Source organism: Panthera pardus, unplaced genomic scaffold, assembly GCF_024362965.1.
Source record: "Panthera pardus isolate Hobbes unplaced genomic scaffold, ASM2436296v1 HiC_scaffold_11, whole genome shotgun sequence".
NCBI classification, from domain to species: Eukaryota; Metazoa; Chordata; class Mammalia; order Carnivora; family Felidae; genus Panthera; species Panthera pardus.
Genome location: NW_026526666.1, coordinates 4,248,603 through 4,273,954, shown reverse-complemented (window position 1 = coordinate 4,273,954; position 25,352 = coordinate 4,248,603). Strand labels below are relative to the sequence as shown.

The following is a 25,352-nucleotide window of genomic DNA, read 5'->3' as shown; positions in this document are numbered from 1 at the left end:
CAAGACATCGGGCCTGTCTTTCTTCAAACAGCCAGTGTCCACAGCACAAATAAGACGACAAAAAGGAGAAGAGATATCTTGGGTTCCAAAGGACTCAGAAGATTGTGCTATCGTAATTGTGTAGTCCTTTCGAACCCCAAACATCTCCTCACCTTTCTGTGGCTGTCTCTGGTGGTGGTGACGCTTCCTTGTCTGTAGGGGACAGGCCAGATGTCTGGCTTGATGGTCTACATCCTGAAGGTGTCTGATCACTTCCTCCTGATTAAATTCAGGCTAACCCTTTTCCCGGGGGGTTCCCTAGTTAATGCTGTGTGTGTCCCAGCTCCGCCCACCCAGAGACCCAGAGCGTCCAGTCTGCCATCACCATCATTGTGAGAGCAGCACTGGTTGCCTTCTATGGGGGGCCTATCAGATCGTTCACGGTCTCCTGTTTGGGTGTGACATCTGAGAATGTGCGAAGATGCTCTCTGTAAAGTCTGTCTCTACAATGTTACCATCTTTTAGTGATCCCTGCAGTGTGTCACAACCGTATCTGTATGTTGGAAAAACTCTAGTTGTATCATCCTTGTGTATGTGTATTTGCTGGCATTGTGCTGTGGAAAAGAACACTCCCTCCCCGTTCTATATCATTAAAGTGTTTATTTTGACAATCACTGGGGACTGGTGAATTACGTTTCCTTCAGGGCTCCAATCCATCACCATCGTGATGTAAATGTTCTTGGTTCTCTTCTGGTATTTACTGCTGAGTCTCTGTATCTTTTAGGCTATATTTCTTTCCCCTACGGGCAAGAGTACATATGTGTGTCTGGATGTGCATTAAAATATATTGCCTTGCTTTGTATGTTTGGTCGGGATGTAGACTGTAAGTTGGTTTTCTCTCCATGGGATGTAAATTGGCTTCTTTTGGTGGTTGGGAAGGCGTATGCAGCATCAGAGGTTTTGCTCTTTTTCTCGAAAATCTATTAGTTCTAGGGTGCCTGGGTGGCTCAGTCAGTTAAGCGTCAACCTTTGGCTCAGTTAATGATCTCGCCATTCGTGATTCGAACCTCGATTCGAGGCGTCTACTGCCAGCACAGAGCCTGCTTAGCACAAAGCCCACTTCATATCCTCTGTCCCCCTCCCTCTGGCCTTCCCCCATGCACGTTCTCATTCTCCCTCAAAAATAAACATTAAAGGGGCGCCTGGGTGGCTCAGTCGGTTAAGCGGCCGACTTCGGCTCAGGTCATGATCTCACGGTCCGTGAGTTCGAGCCCCGCGTCAGGCTCTGTGCTGACAGCTCAGAGCCTGGAGCCTGCTTCAGATTCTGTGTCTCCCTCTCTCTCTGACCCTCCCCTGCTCATGCTCTGTCTCTCTCTGTCTCAAAAATAAATAAACGTTAAAAAAAAATTTAAAAAAACCCAAAACATTAAAAAATAAACAAAATTTATATCTTTGAGGGTGGGTCTTAGCATTGTCTCTTCCCCTCTGTCTCTCCCAGGCATCTGTAACTCCCTCTCTGCTCCTTTCTCAATATCTTTTATTCATTTCCATTCTGTTTGATGCTTTCATTTCTGTACTCAGTGTTTCCTATGATTTGGGACAAATGTTGCCCTTATGAACCTTGTCGATCAGCCTCTTTATCAGAGAATTTCCTTTCTTCAGGGTTTTCCTAGTTCTACTAATTCTGGTTTCTCATTTCTTATTTCTTGCCCATTTCTCTTTTAAGTTGTGGTTTTTTTTAAAGAAGAACTTTTTTTTTTGTTTTTAAATGTTTTACTTATTTTAGAGAGAGTACAGGTGGGGAAGGGCCAGGGAGAAGAAGACAGAGGATCCAAAGCAGGCTCTGTGCTGACAGCTGCGATCCCGATGTGGGGCTTGACTTCGTGAGCCATGATATCATGACCTCAGCCCAAGTCAGACACTCAACTGACTTAGCCAACCCAGGTGCCCCTTGAGTTGTGTGTTTCTTGAGTGACAGTTCATATTCTTCATATCTACAAATGCTTCATTAGGTACATTAAATTCAGGCCAGAATGTCATTTTTTATAGTTTTCCTGGGTTTTGTGATGGCTGTAAGCTGAAATCTTTGTTTCTGTTTCTGTTACCTTGGAATACATGTCTGCTATGCCACTTTCCCTTTCACGTGTCTGGGCTTTCTGGAAGGAGCAACAAAGTTCCCTGTAGGAACGAGTGAGTGCTCTGAGTGGCTTAGCGGACACCAGTGTCTGGATCCCTCCTTTGGTGCAGTCATTCTAACAGATGTAAAGGTCTGAGGAGAGGCAGGGTGTGCCTTCTGCTCTTAGGATCCTGTCTTCTCCCAGTAGTACCTTTCACATCTACCAGTTGCTTCATTCTTTCTCTTCACCACAAGCCTCCACAGGATGCTACCTTCACCCAGGTCTGCCCCCTTGCAGTGGTGACTGTGCCTCCCCCAGAGCCCCTCCTCTGGCGCTCCACATCTTGCCACCTTCCTTCCAATCCCAGGAGCCCAAGCTGTCCTCAGCAGGCCTCAGGCACATTCTGAGCTATCCCCACTCTCTTTCTGCCATCATTCACCTGGGTTCCCTCCTGAAAAGCCCTCCCTGCTGTCCTCTCCTCTAAGTGCATGGGCTGTGCTGACCCCTCTGGGGCCTCTGGCTCCCACACCTGGCTCAATGCCAACCAGCTGGAGTCCACAGTATTCTCCGGCCCCTGGCTATTTAGGGGCCAGGTAATGAGCGGTGTTCCTGACTCTCTAGGTTAATCCCTAAGCTTGGAAGTATGTGTTGAGATATTCAGCTGCCCTTATCCTGGGAAGGCCTGTGTGATAAAGATCCTTCTTTCTCAGATGCATTTCCCAGTCTCATTGTTACTTTGAATGAAGGTCTAAGAATGTTCAAAATTATCACTCCTAATTTCCTCATGGCATTTTATTGCTCTTTTCTCAACTACCAGGCAGTATTAAATCTATGCTTACAATACTCATGCACTTGCAGGAGAAAAGGGAAAACATTTTATCAAACTTCTGAAGTACTGCCCAATATAATTAGTTTGGCAGGTGGGGAAAATCCCTGTATAAAAGATGAGTTTGGAATGTAGGTTGTGATTCAGCTGTTTCTCCAAGGCTGGTCCCTGTGCAGGGAGGATGGGGCACGGCAGCACTCCTGCAGCTCCCCTGTGGAAATCACAGCCCACACACACTGTTCCCATGTTCTCACCAGAACCTGCACCAGGGACGGGCTGTGCATAATGGAGACGCTGCCTTCATTCATCTCTGCCCATCCTCATAGCCTCTCATGGCCCAGGCTTAATGCAAGACCATGTCACACACATCACCCTCCTGAGATGCGTCTTAACCTGTCCCATCCCTGCCCCCATGGAAACCCAGACCTGGCTGTCAGTGTCTCTGACACAGAGCTCTGCAGGGTTACCGGCGTGCTAGGCAGCCAAGTGAAGAGCCACCATGGGACCCCTAGTGAGAACACAAATCGTCTGGGACCTCTCAGCCCTGATCGCTTTTCATGGAGCGTCTCCTGGAGACCTTGAGCTCCTGGAGGGGCTGGATGAGCCCTGGCTCTGCTCACACCACAAAGTGCACTGACAGGGTAGGAGCTGGCACTCCTGCAGGGTCACAGGGGTCTTTGGGGCATCTCACAACTGTTCTCTTTACATTTATAACTGTTTCAAATAATTTGGTACAAAAGCAAAGAGGAAAGGGTGAGCACCATCCCCATTTAGCCCCTGACAGGACCGAGTGGAGAGCAGAGGACAGAGCCTGAGCTGGTGAGGGTCTGATGTCCCACTGTGCACTTGCCGGGGGTCTTGGGAAAGTGGAGTGACCTTGCTGAGTCTCAGCACTCTCCGCTCTCATAGGACATGCACACCTGTGGGGAGTGTCCCTGTGAGGACTGAATGGGTTCCCACACACAGCTTGCTGGTAAGCCCCTTGTGATCAATTTTGTTTTCTGCAAATAAGCTGGAGAAAGAGTTCCATTAAGCAGATTCCTCTCCACAAATGCTCACTCATGTAGCACAGGACAGAAATATAAGCAGAGTAATAACAGGTAATTGTGAGATAAGTCATTCAGGAGGGATTCAGTAGAGCCCTGGAAAAAATCACTGGGATTGATTTCTTGAGCAAATAAATGTCCCTGATATGACAGGCCGTCATCACAATATCCTAAGACAGATCTACACACACAGAAAATGTATCCCTTTTCCCAGAGATCCTGGGGAAGGACCTGGCTGCTTCCTAGAGCATTGCTGCAATATTCAGGCTTTTTGCATCTGAAATGCCGAAGGTTATTGGTTTTGAGGAATCAGCCATTGAGATTAAACTGACGATTGGAATCTATACACCATCAAATCAAAATAATCTTCAAAGCTGCAGAGAACCTGGGGCTGTTCATGGGGTCGGGAAGTTCCAGGGCCCTGCCTTGCTGCAGAGAAACATACAACGTACGATAGAAGTAGTCCTGTTCTGGTTCTCAGCTGACTTGAGACAAGAAGAAAAGGAAGAGACAGACCAGGTAGAGACAGTGAACCTGGATCGTGACACTTCCTATGATATAGAAAAGGCTTCCCACAGCCTTGGGTGGCCATATATTCAGAAACATGGTTCAAGGATGGAAATCAGAGCCTGGCAAGAGAGATAAGAGATTAATCCAAAATTTGGAGGTCTGATAGCCACCTCCTGTGCCAGGGGTAGAGAGGTATAGGAGTCTGGCAGGACCAGCTTGAGAGCAGCGATGGGCAGTGGCTCAGACCTAAAAGTGCCATGGCTTAGACATGAATCGAACAAAGCTCACTGACTCATGGAATGTCTTATTTCAAACTCAATCCTAGAGCCTGGATGGAAACTGTCTGTGAGTACATGGTCCACTTCTGCGGATTAAATCTCTTGGTCTACACAGGGTGTGTGCAACAAAGATTATGGACACTACCTGGGGAACCGGGTGGAGTTTCATCCCTTTTGGAATGGGAGCATTCACAGGCTACATCCAGAGCAGAGCTGAATTCCTGTTCATCTGATGGGAATGTGCCGTCCCTGTAAGGCTGGTAGCAGCCACGCCCTTCTTGGCCAATGGAAGGAGTCAAAACACATTCATTCAGCATGTCTTGGAGGACTTCCTTCTTTTCAGCTTTCGGAAGCTCCATGCTGTGCCAGGTGGGGCAAGAACGACAAAAGATGAAACCAGGAGGATCAGACACCATGGCTTGCTACCTAGCTGGTGTTGATGGGAGGCAAGGGAGTGGTCGCAGAAAGCAAAGTAGCTGTCCCCTTGGAGGGAAAAATCTTTCCTCCTGTATGAGGAGTAGAGAGAGACAGAACAGCAGATACTCTGTGTACTGGCCTCAGAAGCAGGTGACGGAGGAGGAGACTAACCTCTCCCTGTGTGTTAAAGTTATGACTCCCAGGACACAGCAAATAGTGGCTTCAACCCTTCTGCTTACATTGCATTGACTTTCACATGGAGTGTCCAAGTAAAGTTCCTGAGGCCTTATGGACTCTTAGATATTCTGACTACAGGGACCATTTTCTCAACATGTGATATAACATGAATTTATTCTTCAATTTCCACTCTTGCTATCAAAAAACCTGCCAGCATGATGATGCCAAACAGACATAATGCTGATATGCATCTCACCTGGGTCTTACCCACGCAGGAGAGAACACCTGATTACAAGAATCCCTGGGTTGGGTCAGTTCATGTGTGTCCACTGTCTGTAGGTTACTCAACAGGAGAGAGAGTAAGAAATAGAGACCTACACAACTACCACGTGAACATAGATGATATGTTTCAAAGGGATATTCTGCCATTGCTGAATGGATGGAATAGTTGTATGCAGTACTTTCTGTTTCTCCCTGGATCTAAGGTCTCCAGGTGCCACTAGAAAAATTCACAGCCCAGAAATCCTCAGAGTTACCTGGGGCATATTGGGGGTTGTCCATTTCCTTCCTCAAGACCATTTTGATTTTCTGCAAGTAAGTTCAGAGATACCAGGTCACATATAGATGTTCTCATCTACAGATAACCAGGGCTACCTGGGAATAGTCATCTTTAGGCTCTCTTTGGGAAGCTATGTATAACTTCCCTCTGGAGCCCCCAGTGTAATTGGCTTTGCCCTCAGGGGCACCGTAAGTGCACTCATGGAGCTCACCTAATTCAGGTGCCAAGTTGTCTGGATAAACAGATTTGTTATAGAAGAGAGAAATGAATGGGGTACATAGAGGAGCAAAACAGAGGTACTATTTTATTGTTTCTAAGAGTATAAAAGTCATTGTGTTCATCAACCACGAGGAATCAGAAAGCAAGGAATTTAGCCCCAGGCCCCTTCCTTCTCCTCATAAACTTGCTTTGCTCCCTCCTACTTTAGTTCTTGATCTACAATTTGAGGATAAAATTGCCCACTTCTACAATTGTAGGAACATGGGCAATATTTACATTATTTTTGATGAGAAGAAAGAATATTGAAACCTGGAAAGCATTTAACTTAGAGGAAATGGGTCATCACTGGTCATTATGGAGAGGATGACCCTGTAAGACTTAGGGAAGTTGCCTCTGTTTCTCCAGCTGGCCAAGACATAGTGGGTAGTAGCTACAGATACCAGCCGTTTCCTCTGGAGACCTTGGCAGTGTTGACTGGTTTGGACAACGTAGAACCCAGGTGTTTGTTGTATCCCAGGAGGCTGAAATCTGGCTGAGGCCCTGGGTCATTGGGCAGGACAGGTCACCCAGCTGTTGGAAAACACACAGGCAGACCAGGACAATCACCGAGGTCATCGACAGGCAGCTTTGGCCATTTCCTCCAAGGAACCCACCACCACTACACTTCTCATGACTTCCTGTTGACTAGACTGAGAGCCCCAGGACAGTTGGGAGAATGTGTTATTCACCACTGTATTCGGGGTTCCTAGCACAGAGCCAAGCACTGAGGAGGCCCTCAGGGACTTCCTTTCACTGATCAAATACAAGTTGCTGCCAATCTCTGACCATCTCAACTCCATTCCAGTCACAAATGTCCAGTCAGGGGTCCCCTGCTTTCTCCCAAGAGGTAGCGAATCCCCTCCCTCAGAGAGGAACCTGCCCTACCCTCTCCATGTCCCAGGACACTGCCCTGTGGTGAGCTCTGATGAAGACGGGGATTCTCCTCGGGGATTCCTCTCAATGGCTCACTCTGTCATTGGGAAGAGATATCCTGCTCCTGGCCCCCACTCCAATCCTCTGCTCTGCCACAACACAACACCCCAGTGTAGGAGAGCTACCACATTGTGTTTGCATCGTTCTCCCACTGCTTTGTCCTCCTCGGGAAATCGTATTGATTTCCAAGTTCTGAACACAGCCTCAGGAAAATGAAGCACTCAACCAATAGTCAAGAAAATCACTGGTCAACAGATATTATGTGTAAAGCCTTCCACATTCCTGACCAGAAATTCAGAAGAATATTATTAGTATTACGACTTCAGATGCAAGGGTCCCCTGCCCTGGCCCCTCCTCGCCTTAGGGCAAAACGATTTGTGGTAAGAATGGACATCTCCAAATCTGATCCAAAAGCCATTGATCCCTCCAAACCCACACTTCCTTGGAGGCCATCCACTGTCAGGGCAGCTCCAATGTCGAAGCTCGGGGACTGGGGCAGAGCCTCATGGTCACACCATCCTACCCTTAGAAACGGTGCTTCCCGGCAGTGCAAACCAACCCCTGTCCGTCCTGTGGGGCTCCCTGGCAGGTGCACCGTTCACTGTGGAGTGCGTTACACCCCCAGTCCTCACTGCTCGCCTCAGGCTGCTCCTTGCAGGGTTGGATGCTACTGTACGCATTCCTCAGTTTCTCCAGATTGTTCTGAGCTCCACTTGCCCGTATTCTCAGGTCCTTGGGCAGCCACCGTTCCACCATTACCTTGTCCTTCTCTGGGTCATTCTCATGCTCCACACCTGCTGATTTTCTGTCTTCCATCGGCTCCCTCGGTCCTCTGTTTCTAGTGTGGGCTCAGCCGGGCTCCTGCAGGAGACACACAGACAAGGGACCAAGTCAGGTCTCAGCTGCAGTCCCCAGGACATGTTTAACAGGCACCTCAGTCCCTCGTGCTCTCAGAGAGATGGAGCAGCAAGGGACTTTGGAGAAGTTGAATGACAACCTTATCTTACAGACGAGGAAACTGAGGCCCAGAGAGATGAGGAGATTTTCCCAAACTCCCTCATCCCTTGATGGCAGCAGACACACCACACAGGCCTTGGCTACAAGCTTTCCTGTGGAGTCATACCCTCCAAGAACCCACATCTGAAATTCAGGGGAAACTGAAATTAAAAGTTCAACTTAAAGGGGCATCTGGGTGGCCCAGGTGGTTAAGGGTCCAACTTCTGGTTTCAGCTCAGGTCATGATCTCATGGTTTGTGAGTTTGGGCCCCATATCTGGATCTGCGCTGACAGCTTGGAGCCTGCTTGTGATTCTCTCTCTCCCCATCTCTCTCTGCCCCTCCCCTGCTCATGCTCTCTCTCTCAAAATAATTAAATAAAAGTTTTAAAAAATGTTTTAAAAGCTCAACTTAAAAATAAATTAATTAGTAAATTTCAGAGGACTTTGGATCAAATGTAGATATTTCCACTGTTAAATATACCAGAAGGGCCTTTCTGGGGACAAATCTTTTATCCCAGTTCTATAGTTCTGTTATTTATATTCACTTTAGTTTTTTTTTAAATGTTTATTTATTCATTTTTGAGAGAGAGCACAAGCGAGGGAGGGGCATAGAGAAAGAAGGAGACAGAGAATTCCAAGAAGGGTTCAGGCTCTGAGCTGTGAGCACAGGGCCCGACATGGGGAGCCTGATGGGGGAAGCCAGACGCAGGGCTTGAACCCACGAGCCGTGAGATCATGACCTAAGTCAAAGTTGTATGCTCAAGTGACTGAGCCACCCAGATACCCCTATATTCTCTTTTAAATCACTGACTTATAGATTAGGATCACAGAACACAAAAAGTATTAAATAATACTTATCATAATCACAAATAAAATGTACTTATGTGATTATCTATAAAAAACTGGCTCCTGGGGTGCCTGGGTGGCTCAGTCAGTTAAGCCCCTGACTCTTGATTTAGGCTCAGGTCATGATCTCATTTTTCTTGAGACCAAGCCCCGAGCTAGGCTCTGGGCTGACAGTGAGGGGCCTGCTTGAGATTCTCTCTCTCCCTCTCTCTCATATGCACACTCATATGCACACATGTATGAGAGCTTTCTCTCTCTCTCTCTCAAACATTAAAAAGTATCCAGATATATATATCTAAAGATAGATAGATAGACAGATAGATCTGGCTCTTGGGCGGTTTTATTTTCCTGACAGCGGGCGCTCTGTCTGCCTTGTTCACCCCATCTCTGCAGCGCCTCCATTAAGAGCCTGCCAGGGAAAATGTTCAGTAAATACTTGTCAAGCTGATAAATAACATTTACCAGGAATAACTACCTTTTAGCGATCTCTAGTTCCAAACACATCCTATCCCGAATCTGTGCCAAAGCAATAAAAGTACAGAATTAAAAAAGCAGTCCAGGATTCTAAAACCAGCTTTACCACACGTCACATACACTTTGGCGGATGATGTAATTATCTCTTTGAGCACCTTTTCCTCGTGTAAAATAGAGAACGTATACTGTAAATAGTTAGAAAACAGCATGAACCACTGGGGTGTTGGATATGAAATGTGACATCATGCAGCAGACAGGGCTCCAGTCCTTGGGCACCAGCTGTGGGGCTGAAGATCACCTACATCAGAGTCACTGTCGTGCTTGTTCAAATCCCATGGGGATAAGAAGCTGCATCTCAGACAAAAATTCCAAGGAGGTTCCCAGGTAAGGAAGAAGCCCATTAGTAAACAATGAGCATAGGATGCAGACTCTGAAAGCCCCAGTGCTCACCAGACTGACTCAGCTTTGAGCAGATCAAGTCCCTCATTCAAGATGGCTTTCAATGGGAAATGGGGACATTTCTGGGAAGTGGGTCCCGCTTCCGTGATCTGGGCTTTTAGCACCTCCACTGCCCTATAGTTTCCTCCTCTGTTCCATTCGCTGGGGGATGTCAGCCCTCATGGGGGTCATTTCTTTATGAAGACCTCTGTCCTTTTATTCTCTTCCTGGAGGAGATGGCAGAGATCAGTTCTGGGACCCCACAGATCTAGCCTTCCTCCTAAGCCACCTGGGTAAGTGGAAACAATCATGAGAGATGCAAATCAGATCAGGGAATTGGACCCCAGAGGAGGGAGATGGTGAGGGCAGCCCCTCATGAGAGACAGAGCCAACATTTCGTCTACGAAATCACATCACAGCAAGCTGATGCCTGGATTTCAGACTTGGGAGATTCTGAGCACAGAACCCACACACATTATTCTAGACTTCGGAATCTACAGGACTGTGATATAACAAATGTATGTTGTTTTAAACCACTCTTTCTGTAATCTGCTCACATGCATCAATAACCAACTAATTCAGACGTCTATCTCTATATCTCTACTTTCCTGATTTTTTTAATTTTCAGAAACATGTATGCTAATTCCTATAAGAGAAAAAAATCAAAGAAGTGCAGTAAAAATCTTATGCTCACTTTCACATGACTCTTCCCAAGCCCTTTTAAAATAAAGGACACTGTGAAGGGCATTTCAGGTGCTGGAGAAATGTCTCTCCAATGTTACCAACCAAACTTTTTTTTTTTTTTAATTTTTTTTAACATTTATTTATTTTTGAGACAGAGAGAGACAGAGCATGAACGGGGGAGGGTCAGAGAGAGAGGGAGACACAGAATCTGAAACAGGCTCCAGGCTCTGAGCAGTCAGCACAGAGCCCGACGCGGGGCTCGAACTCACATACCGCGAGATCGTGACCTGAGCCGAAGTCGGACGCCCAACCAACTGAGCCACCCAGGCGCCCCGCCAACCAAACTTCTTTACGAATAAAGATGGTATAATACTTAGCTTCAGGTAACATTATCTGTGATTTCAGCATTTATCACCATTTCCACAGCACATAGTTTTTGTTGTTATTGTTGTTTTGTTTTGCTTTTTCAGTTCTTGTTCTCCTGATCTACCAGACAAGATTTTATAGCAAGTACCACTTACTCGCACAGGCAAACCATTTCAAGGAGAGCAGTAGAACAGCTAATAGGTTAAGTTCCCCCAAACAAAGTCCCTATGATGCAATCTCTCTTCTAGTTATCACCAAAGAAAATGATCCATTGTATAAAGTCCCAATATAATAAACATTTAAATTTAATGATGTCTGTTTTCCAAATTGTTCTTGTGTTTAGGTATAGGCATGGTGAGTAGGGATTAGGGACTGACTGCAAAGAGGCTGGAGGGGATTTGGGGAGGCAAAGAAATTGTTCTAAAACTGGACTCTGGTGACAGACAACCCTATAAATATACTAAAATCATTGATATGTACATTTACAATTTTGTAATATTGTATAAGTGTTCTCCAGAAAAACATGACCAATAGAGATGTATTATGAGGAACTGGTTCGTGCAGTTAGGAAGGCTAAGAGCCCCCATGATCTGACATTTGCAAGCTTGAGACCCAGAAAGCAGTGGTGTACTTTCAGTCTGTCCAAATGCCTGAGAACCAAGGGAGTCAATGGTATAGATCCCAATCTAGGAGCAGGAGAAGCTGATGTGCCAGCTAAAGCAGAAAGGCAAAATGGAAAAAGGATCAATCTTTCCACTTTTGGTTTTGTTCAGGTCCTCAAATAATTGGATGATGCCCACCCAGATGATAGGAGGCAACACTGGGTCCATTGATTCAAATGCCAATCTCATCCCAAACACCCTCACAAACACACCCAGAAATAGTGTTTAATCTGAGCACCCCTTGACTCAGCCAAGTTGACAAATAATATTAACCATCACATATATGTTATTTACTCAAAAAAAATCAAACTAGGTTTCTACTCCAACATGAAAAGAAGTTGGAAGTCACCACTCTCATCCTTACAATAAAAAATGCGGATGCAACTGAAAATTAACAACTCTTCTTAGACCAGAGAAGTGAGGTCATAGGGTACGTGACCCCAAAAACTAGAGGGACAAGCTAATTCAGGAAATCACAGCTTATTGGAACAGCTTACTGGAGTCAGCAACTGATAGAAATCTTCAAGTTGCTGGAAGCTGAGTGTGGAATAGCTTAAGAGTTTAAAACTCCCGGGGCTCCACATTTTGTGAGGTTTTACCTCCATGAACCTATGCATGTTCTTGTGCTGAAGTAGAAAAATCCCCAAAGGATCGACACTACCAACTTCAAGTCTTGCTATAAATCTACAGTAATCAAAACAGTATGGAACTGGTGAAAACGCCGACAAACAGATCCATAGAACACAATCAGAAGTAGGTCTACATAAATAGAGTCAACTGATCTTGGACAAAGGAGAAAAAGCAATTTGATGGAGAATGTATAGTGATAGCCTTTTCAATAAATGGTGCTGGAGAAACTGGACACCTACATGCTAGGGGGAAAAAAAAGAATCTAGACAGCAACCTTACACTTTTCACAAAATAGATCACAGACCTAAATGTAAGGTGTAAAACTATAAAACTTCTAGAATACAGCATTGGAGAAAATCTAAGTGGCTTTAGGTTTGGTGATGACTTTTTAGCTGTAACACCAAAGGCTCAATCCATGAAACAAGAACTTAAGTTGGATTTCAATAAAATCAAAATTTTCCACTCTATGAAAGACACCATCAAGCTAATTAAAGACAAGACATAGACTGTGATAAAATCTTTACAAAATGTGTATCTGATGAAGGACTGGTATCCAAAACATACAAAGAACTCTTAAAACTCAACAGTAAGAAAGCAAATGACTCAATTAAAAATGGGCAATGGATCTAAACAGATACCTCATCAGAAAAGATATACAGATGGCAAAGAAGCCTATGAAAGATTCTCAGAATCATCTGTCATTAGAGAATTTAAATTAAAACAACAATGAAGGGCACCTGGGTGACTCAGTTGGTTAAGTGTCTGACTCTTGATTTTTGCACAGATCATGATCTCAGGGTTGATAGGATGGAGCCTCCTCAGAGGGCGCCTTGCTGACAGCGTGCATTCTGCTTGGGATCCTCTCTCCCTCTCTCTGCCCCTCCCCCCACCCTCAAAATAAGTAAATTAATTAAAAAAAAATAAAACAACAATGAGATACCACTACACACTTATTAGAATATCTAAAATCCAGGGGCGCCTGGGTGGCGCAGTCGGTTAAGCGTCCGACTTCAGCCAGGTCACGATCTCACAGTCCGTGAGTTCGAGCCCCGCGTCGGGCTCTGGGCTGATGGCTCGGAGCCTGGAGCCTGTTTCCGATTCTGTGTCTCCCTCTCTCTCTGTCCCTCCCCCGTTCATGCTCTGTCTCTCTCTGTCCCAAAAATAAAATAAACGTTGAAAAAAAAATTAAAAAAAAAAAAAAAGAATATCTAAAATCCAGGGCACCTGGGTGGCTCAGTCGGTTAAGTGTCAGACTTTGGCTCAGGTCATCATCTCACAGTTTGTGGGTTCAAGCCCTGTGTTGGGCTCTGTGCTGACAGCTCAAAGCCTGGATCCTGCTTCAAATTCTGTGTCTCCCTCTCTCTCTGGCCCTCCCCTCACTTGCTCTCTCTCTCTCAAAAATAAATAAACATTTAAAAAATTCTTTAAAAAGGGTATCTAAAATCCATAACACTGATAACAACAAATCCTGGAAAGGATGTGGATGAATAGGAACTCTCATTCATTAGTGATGGGGACACAAAATTGTACAGCCACTTTAGAAGACACTTTGGCAGTTTCTTACAAAAAAAAAACATATTCTTAAATTTGATCCAGAAATCACAGCCCTAGGTATTTACCCAAGTGAGAGGAAAACTTACATTCAAACAAAAACCTGCAGTTTATAGCAGCTTTATTCATAATTGTCAAAAAGTGGAAGTAACCAAGATGTCCTTTGCTAGGTGACTAGATAAACAAACAGTGGTACATTCATAAAATGGTATTTAGCAATAAAAAGAAAGGAGCCATCAAGCCATAAAAGACCTGTGCAAACCTTAATAATACATAGCGTTAAGTGAAAGAAGCCAGTCTGTAAAGTCAACATACTGTGTGAATCTAACTACAGGACATTCTGGAAAAGGCAAAACTGTAGCACCAATAAAAAGATCAGTGGTTGCCATAGGTCTGTGAGGAGAGGAGGGACAAACAAATAAGAAGAACCCTGGGATTTTTCAGATAGTGACACTATTCTGTATGACACTGTAGTGGTGAATTCACAACATGCACGTGTCAAAACCCACAGAACTGTATGACTCAAAGAATAGACTCTAATGTAAACTATGGGCTTCAATTAATAATGTGTCACTTGTAACATCACTTGTGACAAATGTACCACAGTAATGGAAGAACGTAGAGAGGAAGTTTATGAGGGAGAACAGGGTGCATGTGAACTCATTTATTAATTTATCTGTAAATCTCAAATTGTTTTTTTTTTAATTTTTTTTAACGTTTTTATTTATTTTTGAGACAGAGAGAGTCAGAGCATGAACGGGGGAGGGTCAGAGAGAGGGAGACACAGAATCTGAAACAGGCTCCAGGCTCCGAGCTGTCAGCACAGAGCCCGATGTGGGGCTTGAACTCACGGACCGTGAGATCATGACCTGAGCCGAAGTCGGCCGCTTAACCGACTGAGCCACCCAGGCGCCCCTCAAACTGTTTTTTAAAAAATAACATCTATTATTATCTACTACCTACTAGACAATAGATACTAATATTAGATACTAATATTAGATAATAATAATGGATAATAATATAGAATAGATAATAGATAATAATATATAATATATAATAATAGATAATAGATAATATTATCTAATATATAATAATAGATAATATTATCTAATAGATAATAATAGATAATATTATCTAATAGATAATAGATAGATAATATTATCTAATAGATAATAGATAATATTATCTAATAGATAATAGATAGATAATACCTATTATCTATTATCTATACTTAATAACATTATTATCTATTGATAATAATAAAAAAGTAAGGACGTGACACCCTCAACCCAAAGCATTTGTGGCATCCTGTGATGGTGCGGTTAATACTGAGCGATGAAGTGCACCAACCTAGAGACTGACCAGTGGGTGATTCTGATGCCTGTGCCTTCAGCCTCTAGGCCCAGCAGTCCCCCTGGAATCCAAATGTCCTGTCAGATAGGTCAAGGTGGCCTCTGGTCTTCAGATGGCACAGAGGGACCAGAGGCATCTGTTAAGGATGGTGAGAAACCATCCCACAGGACAGAACCAAGTGAATTCAGGACGACTGAGACTCCACAGTTGCCCCACCTGCACCCCAAAGCAAAAAGGAGGGTAGGGGTGAATCAGAGCTGCTGAGAGAGGTCGCTGCCTGAAGGATAAAAGCAGCTCAAGGGCACCTGGGTGGCTCAGTCGGTTAAGCATCCGACTTCAGCTCAGGTCATGATCTCACAGTCTGTGAGATTGGGCTCTGTCGAGCTCTGTGCTGACAGCTCAGAGCCTGGAGCCTGTTTTGGATTCTGTGTCTCCCTCTCTCTCTGCCCCTACCCTGTTCTGTCTCTCTCTGTCTCAAAAATAAATAAAAACATTAAAAAAATTAAAAAAAAAAAAAACCAGCTCGAGAAGCTCTGATAAGTTCTGAGAACTGAAAGCCAGAGGAAAATAAGGGTCAGTGAAGACTAGAACTTCCCACGATTAGCTGGAACCACCAACCTTTCCACTGCCAGCCATACCCGCTCATTATACCACTGAGACCGGGTATTACAAAATCTCAGCGTTGCCATGGGTGAGAACGTGCTCCCCATCCCCTCCATCCTCTGCCAAAAACACACTCAAAGCCAGCTGGTGCTGGAGACGCTGAGTCTTAATACCGGGCGTATTTGGGCACTGACACTAGCAAGTGGCCACTAGATGCCGCATGCCAGGCCCTGGGTCCTGCCGGCCTGCCCCTTGCCTCCCCCACAAGAGGCCCCGCTCCACGTGACGACCACAGCTTCTTGGGCCAAAGTCATCCATTTGCCATTCTTCGCTGCACGCCACCCGTCGCGCTCACCGCGAGTCCCTCGACCTGGACCCGGACTGTGGAAGGACAAGCCGGCCTGTGTCGCACAACGCGCTGCCGCCTCTCAGTGCCTCCGGACCAGACCTCCATCGGACAGGACCTGGGGTCTGCCCACCATGCAGCCCCTTGCGCACTGCAGGGTCTGGTACCTAGTAGGCGCCCAATAAATGCTCGGTGAAGGATGTATTCCGCGGCAGGGTGCTGGGAGGGACCAAAAATGTCACTGTGGACTATTAGGTTTTAGTCCTAAAAGGGACCCCAGAATGGGAGGATGCGAAAGACTTTAAAAGTGATTGTTGCTTAAAACTTTTACACTGGTAGCTGAATCCTGCAAATGTCCTGATAGTGGAAATGTCTAGAAGGCACCACCTGTAATCGCACTGAGCCCTCCATCCGGGCCCTTGCGGCGGCCTCAAGTCTGCGCGGACACTTGCGGGTTGGAAGGAGGGGTGAACCCGAAAAGTTGAAGAAGAGGAAGGTGAAGGTGGGACCACCAAGTGAGGGGAGGGAGAGACAGGGAGAGACAGGGAGAGAGAGAGAGAGAGAGAGAGAGAGAGAGAGAGAGATGCAAATACAGCCACCGAGGAATAAGCCAAGGGAAAATGCTGTCACCTACTTACACCTGACCACACCACCGCAGGTCGTGGGTGGCGAACCTTGCTCATGGGGTGGTGTACAGGGGCCCTGGCAGCTTCCGTTTGAATCTGATTCATAATGGAGAGAGGACCCTGTCCTCGAATGAAGCCGGCAACGCCGTCTGATTTGACTCTTTGGACCCTGGAGCTCTCCCTGGGGCGAGGCTGCGCTGGGCGCACCACACACAGAAGATAAAGTGTTGCGCGGCGCTGGGACTCGGCCCGAAGCCCTCGTGCGGGCACTCGGCAGCGGCTCCACGACGGAGGCCAAGAGTGGCCGGCTCTGCGGCTACCGACCCCTCCAGGAGAACAGGCGGGGACGGTTGCTTGGTAAGGGCTCGGTTCGAGTGGACCTTCTACGTCTAACTGAGAAGCTTGGATTCGTTTTCTTCCGACAAGAAACTGCAGCATCCTAGGTGATGTCAACCCCAGGTCCCCCTGAAGGGACCACAAGGAGGTGCCGTGGTCCTTTCACTTAAAACGGGTGGCAAGGAGGGTGCCTGGGTGGCTCAGTCGGTTAAGCGTCCGGCTTCCGCTGGGGCCATGATCTCACAGCTGCATGGGTTCGAGCTCCGCGTCGGGCTTGGGTTCGAGCCCCGCGTCGGGCTGTGCTTCGGATTCTGTGTCTCCCTCTGCCTGCCCCTCCCTCGTGCTCTGTCTCTCAAAAATAAATAGACATTGATGGGAAAAGAAAAAAAAAAACTTTTTATTTATTTTTGGGACAGAGAGAGACAGAGCATGAACGGGGGAGGGGCAGAGAGAGAGGGAGACACAGAATCGGAAACAGGCTCCAGGCTCCGAGCCATCAGCCCAGAGCCTGATGCGGGGCTCGAACTCACGGACCGCGAGATCGTGACCTGGCTGAAGTCGGACGCTTAACCGACTACGCCACCCAGGCGCCCCCCCCCCCCCCAAAAAAAACTTTTTTAACGGCTGGCAAAGGACGCGGTCGCCCGGAGGTCTCCATTGCTTATTTTGGGTCGCCCCCGGCACCGAGTCGCCTTCAATCAGCCCGTCCTGCCCAGGCCCTGGAGGACCGGCTGTGGACCCTCGCCATTCCGCTGGGACCACCTCACTCCGCCTCCCCAGCACAGACCCCCATAAAGTCCTGACCAGAGAGAACTGCCTTCCTCATCGTCCTCTCAGGCCGGGCAGCCCATTCCTACGTTGGCCTGGGCCGGGGTGGTTTGGGGAAGGGGGAGCGAAGAGAAGGAAACGGAGCAGTGGCCAAGGAGGAAGGAAAGGAGACTGAGATTGCTGGAGAAAGGAGAGCTGAGAGAGCTGGTGAGGAAAGACAGCGAGAAAGACGGGAAGGAAATAGGATCCGGAGTGGAAAGGGAGGTGTTGGAACCCCAGGACGCCCCACGTCCGGTTCGAGGAGCACCGGGGTTCCCGGGACAGTGGGAAGAAGACGACAACGGCAAAGCAAAGGAAGGGAACACTTTTTTCTGGCGGGAAACTGGTAATCCAGGCAAAGCAGGTGCACTCGGGGGAGGCCCCCAAAGCCCATCCCTCTCGCTGATTGCATCCCCCTAACCCCCCCCCCCCCCCAAGGGACCCGATCTCGGTCCCCGACACGCCAGCCGACAGAGCGGCAGCAGAACGTGGCCCGGGGCGACCCCTGGCGGGCGGGGGAGCAGAGCTCGGACCCCCGAGGCGAGCAGAGCCCGGCAGGAGGCGCGGCCGGGAACGCCGGTGGGAGGAAGGGCCTCCACACACCTCGGAGAGGCAGCCGGTCGCGTCCCCGGCGGTTCCATGGTGTAATGGTGAGCACTCTGGACTCTGAATCCAGCGATCCGAGTTCAAGTCTCGGTGGAACCTGTCCCTTTGGGCCGAGCCGCGGCCACATTTTACTCTCCGCTCCAAGGCCCCGCGAGGGGCACGAGCCTCCCAGCTCCCGCTGCCCTCGGGCCGGGGAGGCAAACTCCGGGGACCACGCGCGCCGCTCCCGCTCCCGCCGCTGCGTCCCCAGCGCTCCGCCGCCGCCTCCGGACTTGGGGACCTGCGAGCCCGGTTCCCAGAGCGGCGCGCCCCGCACGAGCATTGCAGCCACGGCGAGGAGACCCGGCCAGCGCCGCCCCTCGTCAGGCTCACCCTCGGGCCTCTGGGTGAAAGCCACCGGCCGAGGCCACTGAATCCTGCACCGCGACGCACGTCGCGCGGCGCGTCCCGTACTGGCACCGATCGGCCTGCACCCGTAGAGGGCAACTTACGTGCTAAACGGCGTGTCTTACCTCAGCCGGGCGGTGGTGACACTGAAGTTTCGGGTCGTGGGTTCTAGCAGAAGGTCGGGTGCCATTTCATTTCAGTTTCCGCGGCTCCTTTCCTACCAGCTACCAGAAGAGTCCAGAGTCTCTGCTGAGGCCAGTAGGGGTCGCAGTTGTCCTGAAATATGTGCTTCAGTCCGTGGCCCTCGTGCGGAAAACCCTCAACTCTGCCCAAAAGGGAGATTCTGGCCGGGGATTCTTGGTGCCTGACCCGCCGCCTCCCACGGGGCTCCTGCGGGGGACAAAAGTGACACGAGCCGGAGCAGCTCCGAGTTCTGCCCCTCCGTCCTGCTGCGACTCTGCTCCACAGACTGAAGGCGCCTTAGGATGGTACCGGATGGAAACACGCTCGTTCTCCTCTACTCGGTAGAAAAAATCTGGGATTTCTGAAGGACGTCATAGTTAGTGAAAGTGTAAGCCGCCAGATCTCTCTTAGTTTTGGGGATTCCACCGGTTTACAAAGGACTGTAAAATGCTACTGTTTTTCAAGGGCTCGCTTTGAGGGTCTGAAAGGCAAGGGGGTGAGGCCCCGAGGGCGGGTGGGGAGAAACGGGAAAGCGTAGACGAGAAAAGGAGGTAGGAAAGAGAAGGGGCGCCCTCCGAGGGCGAGTTCACGCACTGGTTCGGTTGCCCCTTCCAGCTCCCTCTACAGTGCTCCCACGTGTGGGGGAGAGAATTTCAGCTCTACCTGGAAAGCCCGAACCTGCTTGGCTGGCGTTTGTCCTTGCAGTTTCTTTTCATTAATTGTGGGGGTCAGAGTAGGAGGGTAAATAGACCTGCAAGTTATTGGGAACCAAATCAGGACCTTGTTGGATTCCTTGGCATTAACTGGCAAGTAGACTTTCCCTCCCTTTTCTCGCCTTGCAAGACTACTGCTGGCAGTAGCGGGCCTGGAGAGGGTCATGGCACCCAACACCATGAAGACTGCCAGGGAACAGTCCTTGCTGGACATGTGGTGGCTGAGCAGACTGTGCCCTTCCAGAGCAGGGAGTCTGAGGGCCTGGCCAGGAGACTAGGCAAGGGGACCAGAGTCATGGTTACTCAATGGGCTTTCTCCATAGGATCGCAGACATTCCTTTTAGATCCCCTCCTCCTTTACTAGAGCGATTCTTTTAATGGAACTGCATTTACACATAGATTTTAGTACCCTTATCTGACCAACCATAGCCTCACTCCCTACCAAGATCCGAGCTCCAGACTTTTCTTCAAAGAGAAGATCCCCTTCCCTTTCTTTTCCCACCTGAACTGTTCTAACTCAAGCTGAGTGACCAGGACAGCCCCTCACCAGTCTCCTTGGGTTAGGACGGGCAGATGCTCCTCAGCTCCCCACCCCTCGGCAGCCCCACATAGGTGTGTATGACTTCAGTCCATACAGCATACCCAAGGCTTACATCTCTCAAAACTCCTTCCCCTCACCCTGGATCTGTATTCTGCTACATATACCCATTACAGAGTGATACAGTTTTCTTCTTGTCTTTGCTGTTGCCTACCCAGCACCCCAGCATTTTTCTTCTTTTGTTCTTGGAATTATTGCTCTTTCTTTGGGTAACGTCTTTCCGGTACTGTTCATGAAGGTCCTCTGCCTTCGTTTGCTCCAGGAGAGGGCATTGACCCAAGCTGAGCCAATCAGACCTAGATCCTGTACTTCCCTGGAATATGAAAAGGGGGGGGCGGGGAGGGTGCTTGACCAAAGAGCAAATAAACTTCAGCTTAATCCACTAAAAAAAGAGTCCTTGGGGGCGCCTGGGTGGCTCAGTCAGTTAAGCATCTGACTTCGGCTCAGGTCATGATCTCGCGATCTGTGAGTTCGAGCCCCGCATCGGGCTCTGGGCTGACAGCTCAGAACCTGGAGCCTGCTTCGCATTCTGTGTCTCCCTCTCTCTCTGCCCCTCTCTCACTTGTGTTCTGTCTCTCTCTGTCTACCAAAAATAAATAAATGTAAAAAAATTAAAAAAAAAAAAGAGTCCTTGGGGTGCCTGAGTGGCTCAGTCCCATTAAGTGTGGGACTCTTGGTTTCAGCTCGGTCATGATCTCTTGGTTGGTGAGTTACAGCCTCATGTTGGGCTCTGCCCTGACAGTGCAGAACCTAGTTGAGATTCTCTCTCTCTCCCTCTCTCTCTGCCCCTCCCCTGTTTGTGCGCTCTCTCGCTCTCTCTCTCTCTCTCTCTCTCTCAAAATAAATAAGTAAACATGGAAAAAGTTGAAAGAAAAAGAGCCCCTGAAGACACTGGTCTTTTGTTTCTGCTATTTGTATCCTACGTGGCTCAACTGAATATAGAGTTTACACAGTTTAAATAATATAATAATTGACCCATCAAATTATGATACAAATATATTGGAGGATAAGGCCAGGGGAGGTGTGTTGGGTGTGTGGGTGTTGATGGAGGAGTATGTGAAAGAGAGATAATGTCTACAATTTAAAAGTCAAAGAGTAGTAAAGGAGGATTGCTGTTTTTCTAAATAAACTTATGAGTATATATAACTTTGATAAAGCTATGTCCCAAACACAAAATAATTCTTTTGCCACATATGTACATGTATGTAAATTTAAAGTTTATTGTTTGTACCCTGAATATAAGTGTATATATAGTCATATTAATAGCTCTTTTCATGGAAGTATTCTGGGTTTGGTGTCATGCACAGAATGCCTTCCCACTCGAGGTCTATAAAAATGTTAGCAAAAATAGGTTCAAAAGAAATGGTAGGTAAGTACTATCCAATTTTGGCAAAACAGTGGAGAAAAGAATGTTCTCATAAAACACGGGGAATATGACCGACTACATTTTCTTTCAGGGTAACTAGGCAGGAATTAGCAAAATTAGAAATGTGCAAATATTTTGATCTGGCAGTTCCATTTCTGGGACTCTATAGAGAGGAAAACAAGTGATGACATATTTGTGTAATGCTGTTTCCTGCAGTAGCATTTTTTTTTTTTACATTTATTTATTTTTTGAGAGACAGAGCACAAGTTAGGGGGGTGGTAGAGAAAGAAGGAGTCATAGAATCCAAAGCAGGTTCCAGGCTCCGAGCTGTCAGCACAGAGACTGACGCCGGGCTCCAACTCACAAACCATGAGATCATGACCTGAGCGAAGTCGGACACTTAACCGACTGAGCCACCCAGGTGCCCCTCCCTGCAGTAGTATTTGTGATAATAAGTGTTAGAACCAATTGCATGACCATCAGTTAGAGACTGTTTGAGTAATGACTCATTTACATCAAGAAGGGTATTAACTAAAATGAACAGTGTGGGTAACAAAAACACTGATGGCAATGGCACTAGTAAGAGCTAATCTGTACTGAAACATTTGCTACGTGAGAGTAACTGGCTACCTGCTTTCCCTACACATCTAAACTTTGGACAACCCAAGTACTCCATTTGGCTCATTTTACATGTAAAAATGGAGGCACAGAAAAGTCAAGTAACTTTTTTGCACAAGTTAGGTTTCCCATCCAAATCATGCACCTCAGGTTCTCTTGTTCTTCATTTGAGGGATTTATAATATTCCAAATACGCTAAGCTGTAAAAACCAGCCTCAGAAAAGTAGGGAAGATGGATTGCCGGTGTAGATTAGGTATGCTCTGGAACCCCAAAACTTTGCTCCCAAAGGGGCACTCTTTGCTTGTGGTGCCTGAGGACAGGGCCATAAATTCAATATCCCGGGTAGAAAGAGGAAAGGTAACACAGCCAGAAACACCAGCGTCCCTGGGTGGGCTCGAACCACCAACCTTTCGGTTAACAGCCGAACGCGCTAACCGATTGCGCCACAGAGACACCCGGTGGAGGTGGCTGTGGGTTGTTGTGAGTCAATTGTATTATATACATAATAGTCTGACGTTCGTGGTCGGAATCTTAGGATTTCCAATCATCAGATAAATGAATAGATATAATGCACGATATCTCTAGTTAGCCCTGCTGTGTGGTATACTTGAAAGTTCTTATTAAATAGTTAAGAGTTCTTATCAAAAGGAAAAAAAATACATTTAAAAAATTTTGTATCTGTATGAGATGATAGATGTTCACCAAATTTCACGATATATGGAAGTCAGGTCATTATGCTGTACACCTTAAACTTCTACAGTACTGTATCTCATTTCAATCTCAAAACCGGGGAGGGGGGCGCCTGGGTGGCTCAGTCGGTTGAGTGGCTGACTTCAGCTAGGGTCATGATCTCGTGGTTTGTGAGTTCAAGCCCCGCATGGGGTTCTGTGCTGACCTCGGAGCCTGGAACCTGCTTCGGATTCGCGTCTCCTCTCCCTGCCCCACTTGTGCTCTGTCAGAAATAAATAAATGTAAAGAAGGGTTTTTTTTTTTTTTTAATAAAAAACTGGGGGGGGGGGAGGAGTATATTACACATAATCACCTCATTGTACAAACTTACAGAGAAGTGTTCTTTATCCCCGAGCTAGGGCACAGAAGCCTGAGGGCGCAGGCGCATTGAGGCCCGGAGTCGTGTGGCCAGTTAAATGTGGGTATATTGACGTGGAGCTCCGAATGAGTGCAGAACTCCGACGGTCGAACAACAGGCCCCCAGGTGACAACCGCAGTCTCTCGGTCTGATGTCATCCATTTTCCAGTTCTTTGCTCCACTTCCCCTGTCCATGAATCGCCCCGGATCCTGACCGGCGGGCGCGCTCGCGAAGCACCAGAATCGGCGGTGCCTCCACCGCGCTGCGCCCCCCACCCCCCGCCCCCCTGGGATGCCCCTGATGTAGACTCCATGGGGCAGGGACCTTGGGTTTGCTCACGGTGCAGTCCCTCGCTTACAACATTGCCTGGCACTTAGTAGGAGCCCAATAAAATGCTCGGTGAAGGAGTTCATTCCGCCGCAGGGGCCTGGAGGGGACACGAAAGGCACCAAGAATTTCACCTTGCACTGTCAATTTTAGTTTTGGAGAATACCCCGAATGGGAAGACGTGAAAGGCAGCCATTCTTTAAAATCTTTATACTCGAAGCTGTTTTAGAACCAGGTCAAGGTCCCGATCGTGGAAACGTCTAGAGGACACAACCTAGAATGTCACTGAGTTCCCCACCCTGGAAGGTGCGGCGGCCTCAGCCTAGGGGACGCCGGTGGGCGCAGGGAGAAAGGTGAACGAGAAAAGCTGAAGAGAAGAAAGCGGGTGGCAGTCTGGAGAGCAAGGAAGAAAGGGCAAAGGGAGGACAGGAGTGAAAAGAAAGCTGAGAGGCACCAACACTAGCAACTGAAAGAAAAACCAGTTAGAAAACGTTGCGGCTATTGAGGTCAATTAATAGCCCTCAACCACAGCACACCCAGTCGGTGGCGTGCGGTGATGGTTAGTGGTTAGTACTCCGCGATGAGACCCTAGTAACCTTGGCTTGAATCCGAGTTGTGACGTTGTCTAACTCACTGTTTTCCTCTTTAAACAAACCCCCAGTAAAGCCGGAGATATGGTGCGATTTCCCGCTTTGAAACTGGTGACCGTCGGCAGTTAGATCGGGCTCTCGAGGTCCCCCGTGGCGGTGCTCCCAGCCTGAGCCCTCCACCCGCCTAACCTGGGGTAAGGCCGCAGGTCGCCGCGAGCCAAAGTCTGCAGCGCCCGCATTCGGCACCCCTATCCCGGCTCCCGCCCTCGCCCCCCAAGGGGCAAGGCAAAGACTGCAAAAGGGCCTGACGGGCTGTGAGAAAGGAAAGAGCGTGCATCTGGAACCACTAACTTTAATTTATGCGTCAGACTCTGAAGAAAAGCATCCAGCATGGTTGGGAAACGAATTCTTAGAAGTTTAGGCAACCGACCTACTATTAAGTAGAAGGCATCCCAGCTTTTCATCATCTAGTTTGTTCAGTTCGTAATGTATGGTTTCCGCTGTCTCAATTATCATACAGTGAAACTGACTTTTTCTTTTGGTAAGAATTCTCCATAATTAGAATACATAAGTTTCATCTCACCAAAAATCTTAGTGCTATCTTGTTACAGTGTTACAGTCACATCTCCCCGGCAAACATAAGCCCTTGGGATCACTGATCTGTTCATCACTATAGTTCTGTCTTTTTGAGAATGTCCTAAGAATGGAAGTATATAGTATGTAGCTGTTTGAGACTGGCTTCTTTTACTCAGCACAGTGACTTAGGGATTTCTTTAAGTTGTTGTATACATCAAGAATTCCTTTTTATCGTTGGGTATTCCATCCAGTGGGTGAACCACTGTTTTGTCTATCAATTAATCCCTTGAAAGATATTCGATGATTGTACTTTCAGCTCTTACAAATAAAGCCTATGAGAATTCCTGTACAGGTTTTTCTGTGAACATAAATTTTCATTTCTTCAAGGCAGATTGCTGGGATTGTGTTTACTAGATTATATAGTACTTACATGCTTAACTTTATGAGAAACTGCCAAATCTTTTCCAGGGTAGCTGTGCC

General features: G+C 47.5%; 2 long non-coding RNA genes and 2 other non-coding genes across 4 annotated transcripts; 2 read left to right on the top strand and 2 right to left on the bottom strand.

Moving 5' to 3' along the window:
- Positions 1–6,192: 6,192 nt before the first annotated feature.
- Positions 6,193–19,052, bottom strand: LOC128773499 (uncharacterized). Its single transcript, XR_008417800.1, has 2 exons — positions 18,938–19,052; positions 6,193–7,961 (listed from the first exon to the last, which is right to left on the bottom strand). It is a non-coding gene; the product is annotated as an uncharacterized LOC128773499 (long non-coding RNA).
- Positions 18,453–18,524, top strand: TRNAQ-CUG (transfer RNA glutamine (anticodon CUG)). The gene has a single exon. It is a non-coding gene; the product is annotated as a tRNA-Gln (tRNA).
- LOC128773500 (uncharacterized) lies at positions 19,047–25,221 on the top strand. Its single transcript, XR_008417802.1, has 2 exons — positions 19,047–19,383; positions 23,380–25,221. It is a non-coding gene; the product is annotated as an uncharacterized LOC128773500 (long non-coding RNA).
- TRNAN-GUU (transfer RNA asparagine (anticodon GUU)) lies at positions 22,671–22,744 on the bottom strand. The gene has a single exon. It is a non-coding gene; the product is annotated as a tRNA-Asn (tRNA).
- Positions 25,222–25,352: the final 131 nt, after the last annotated feature.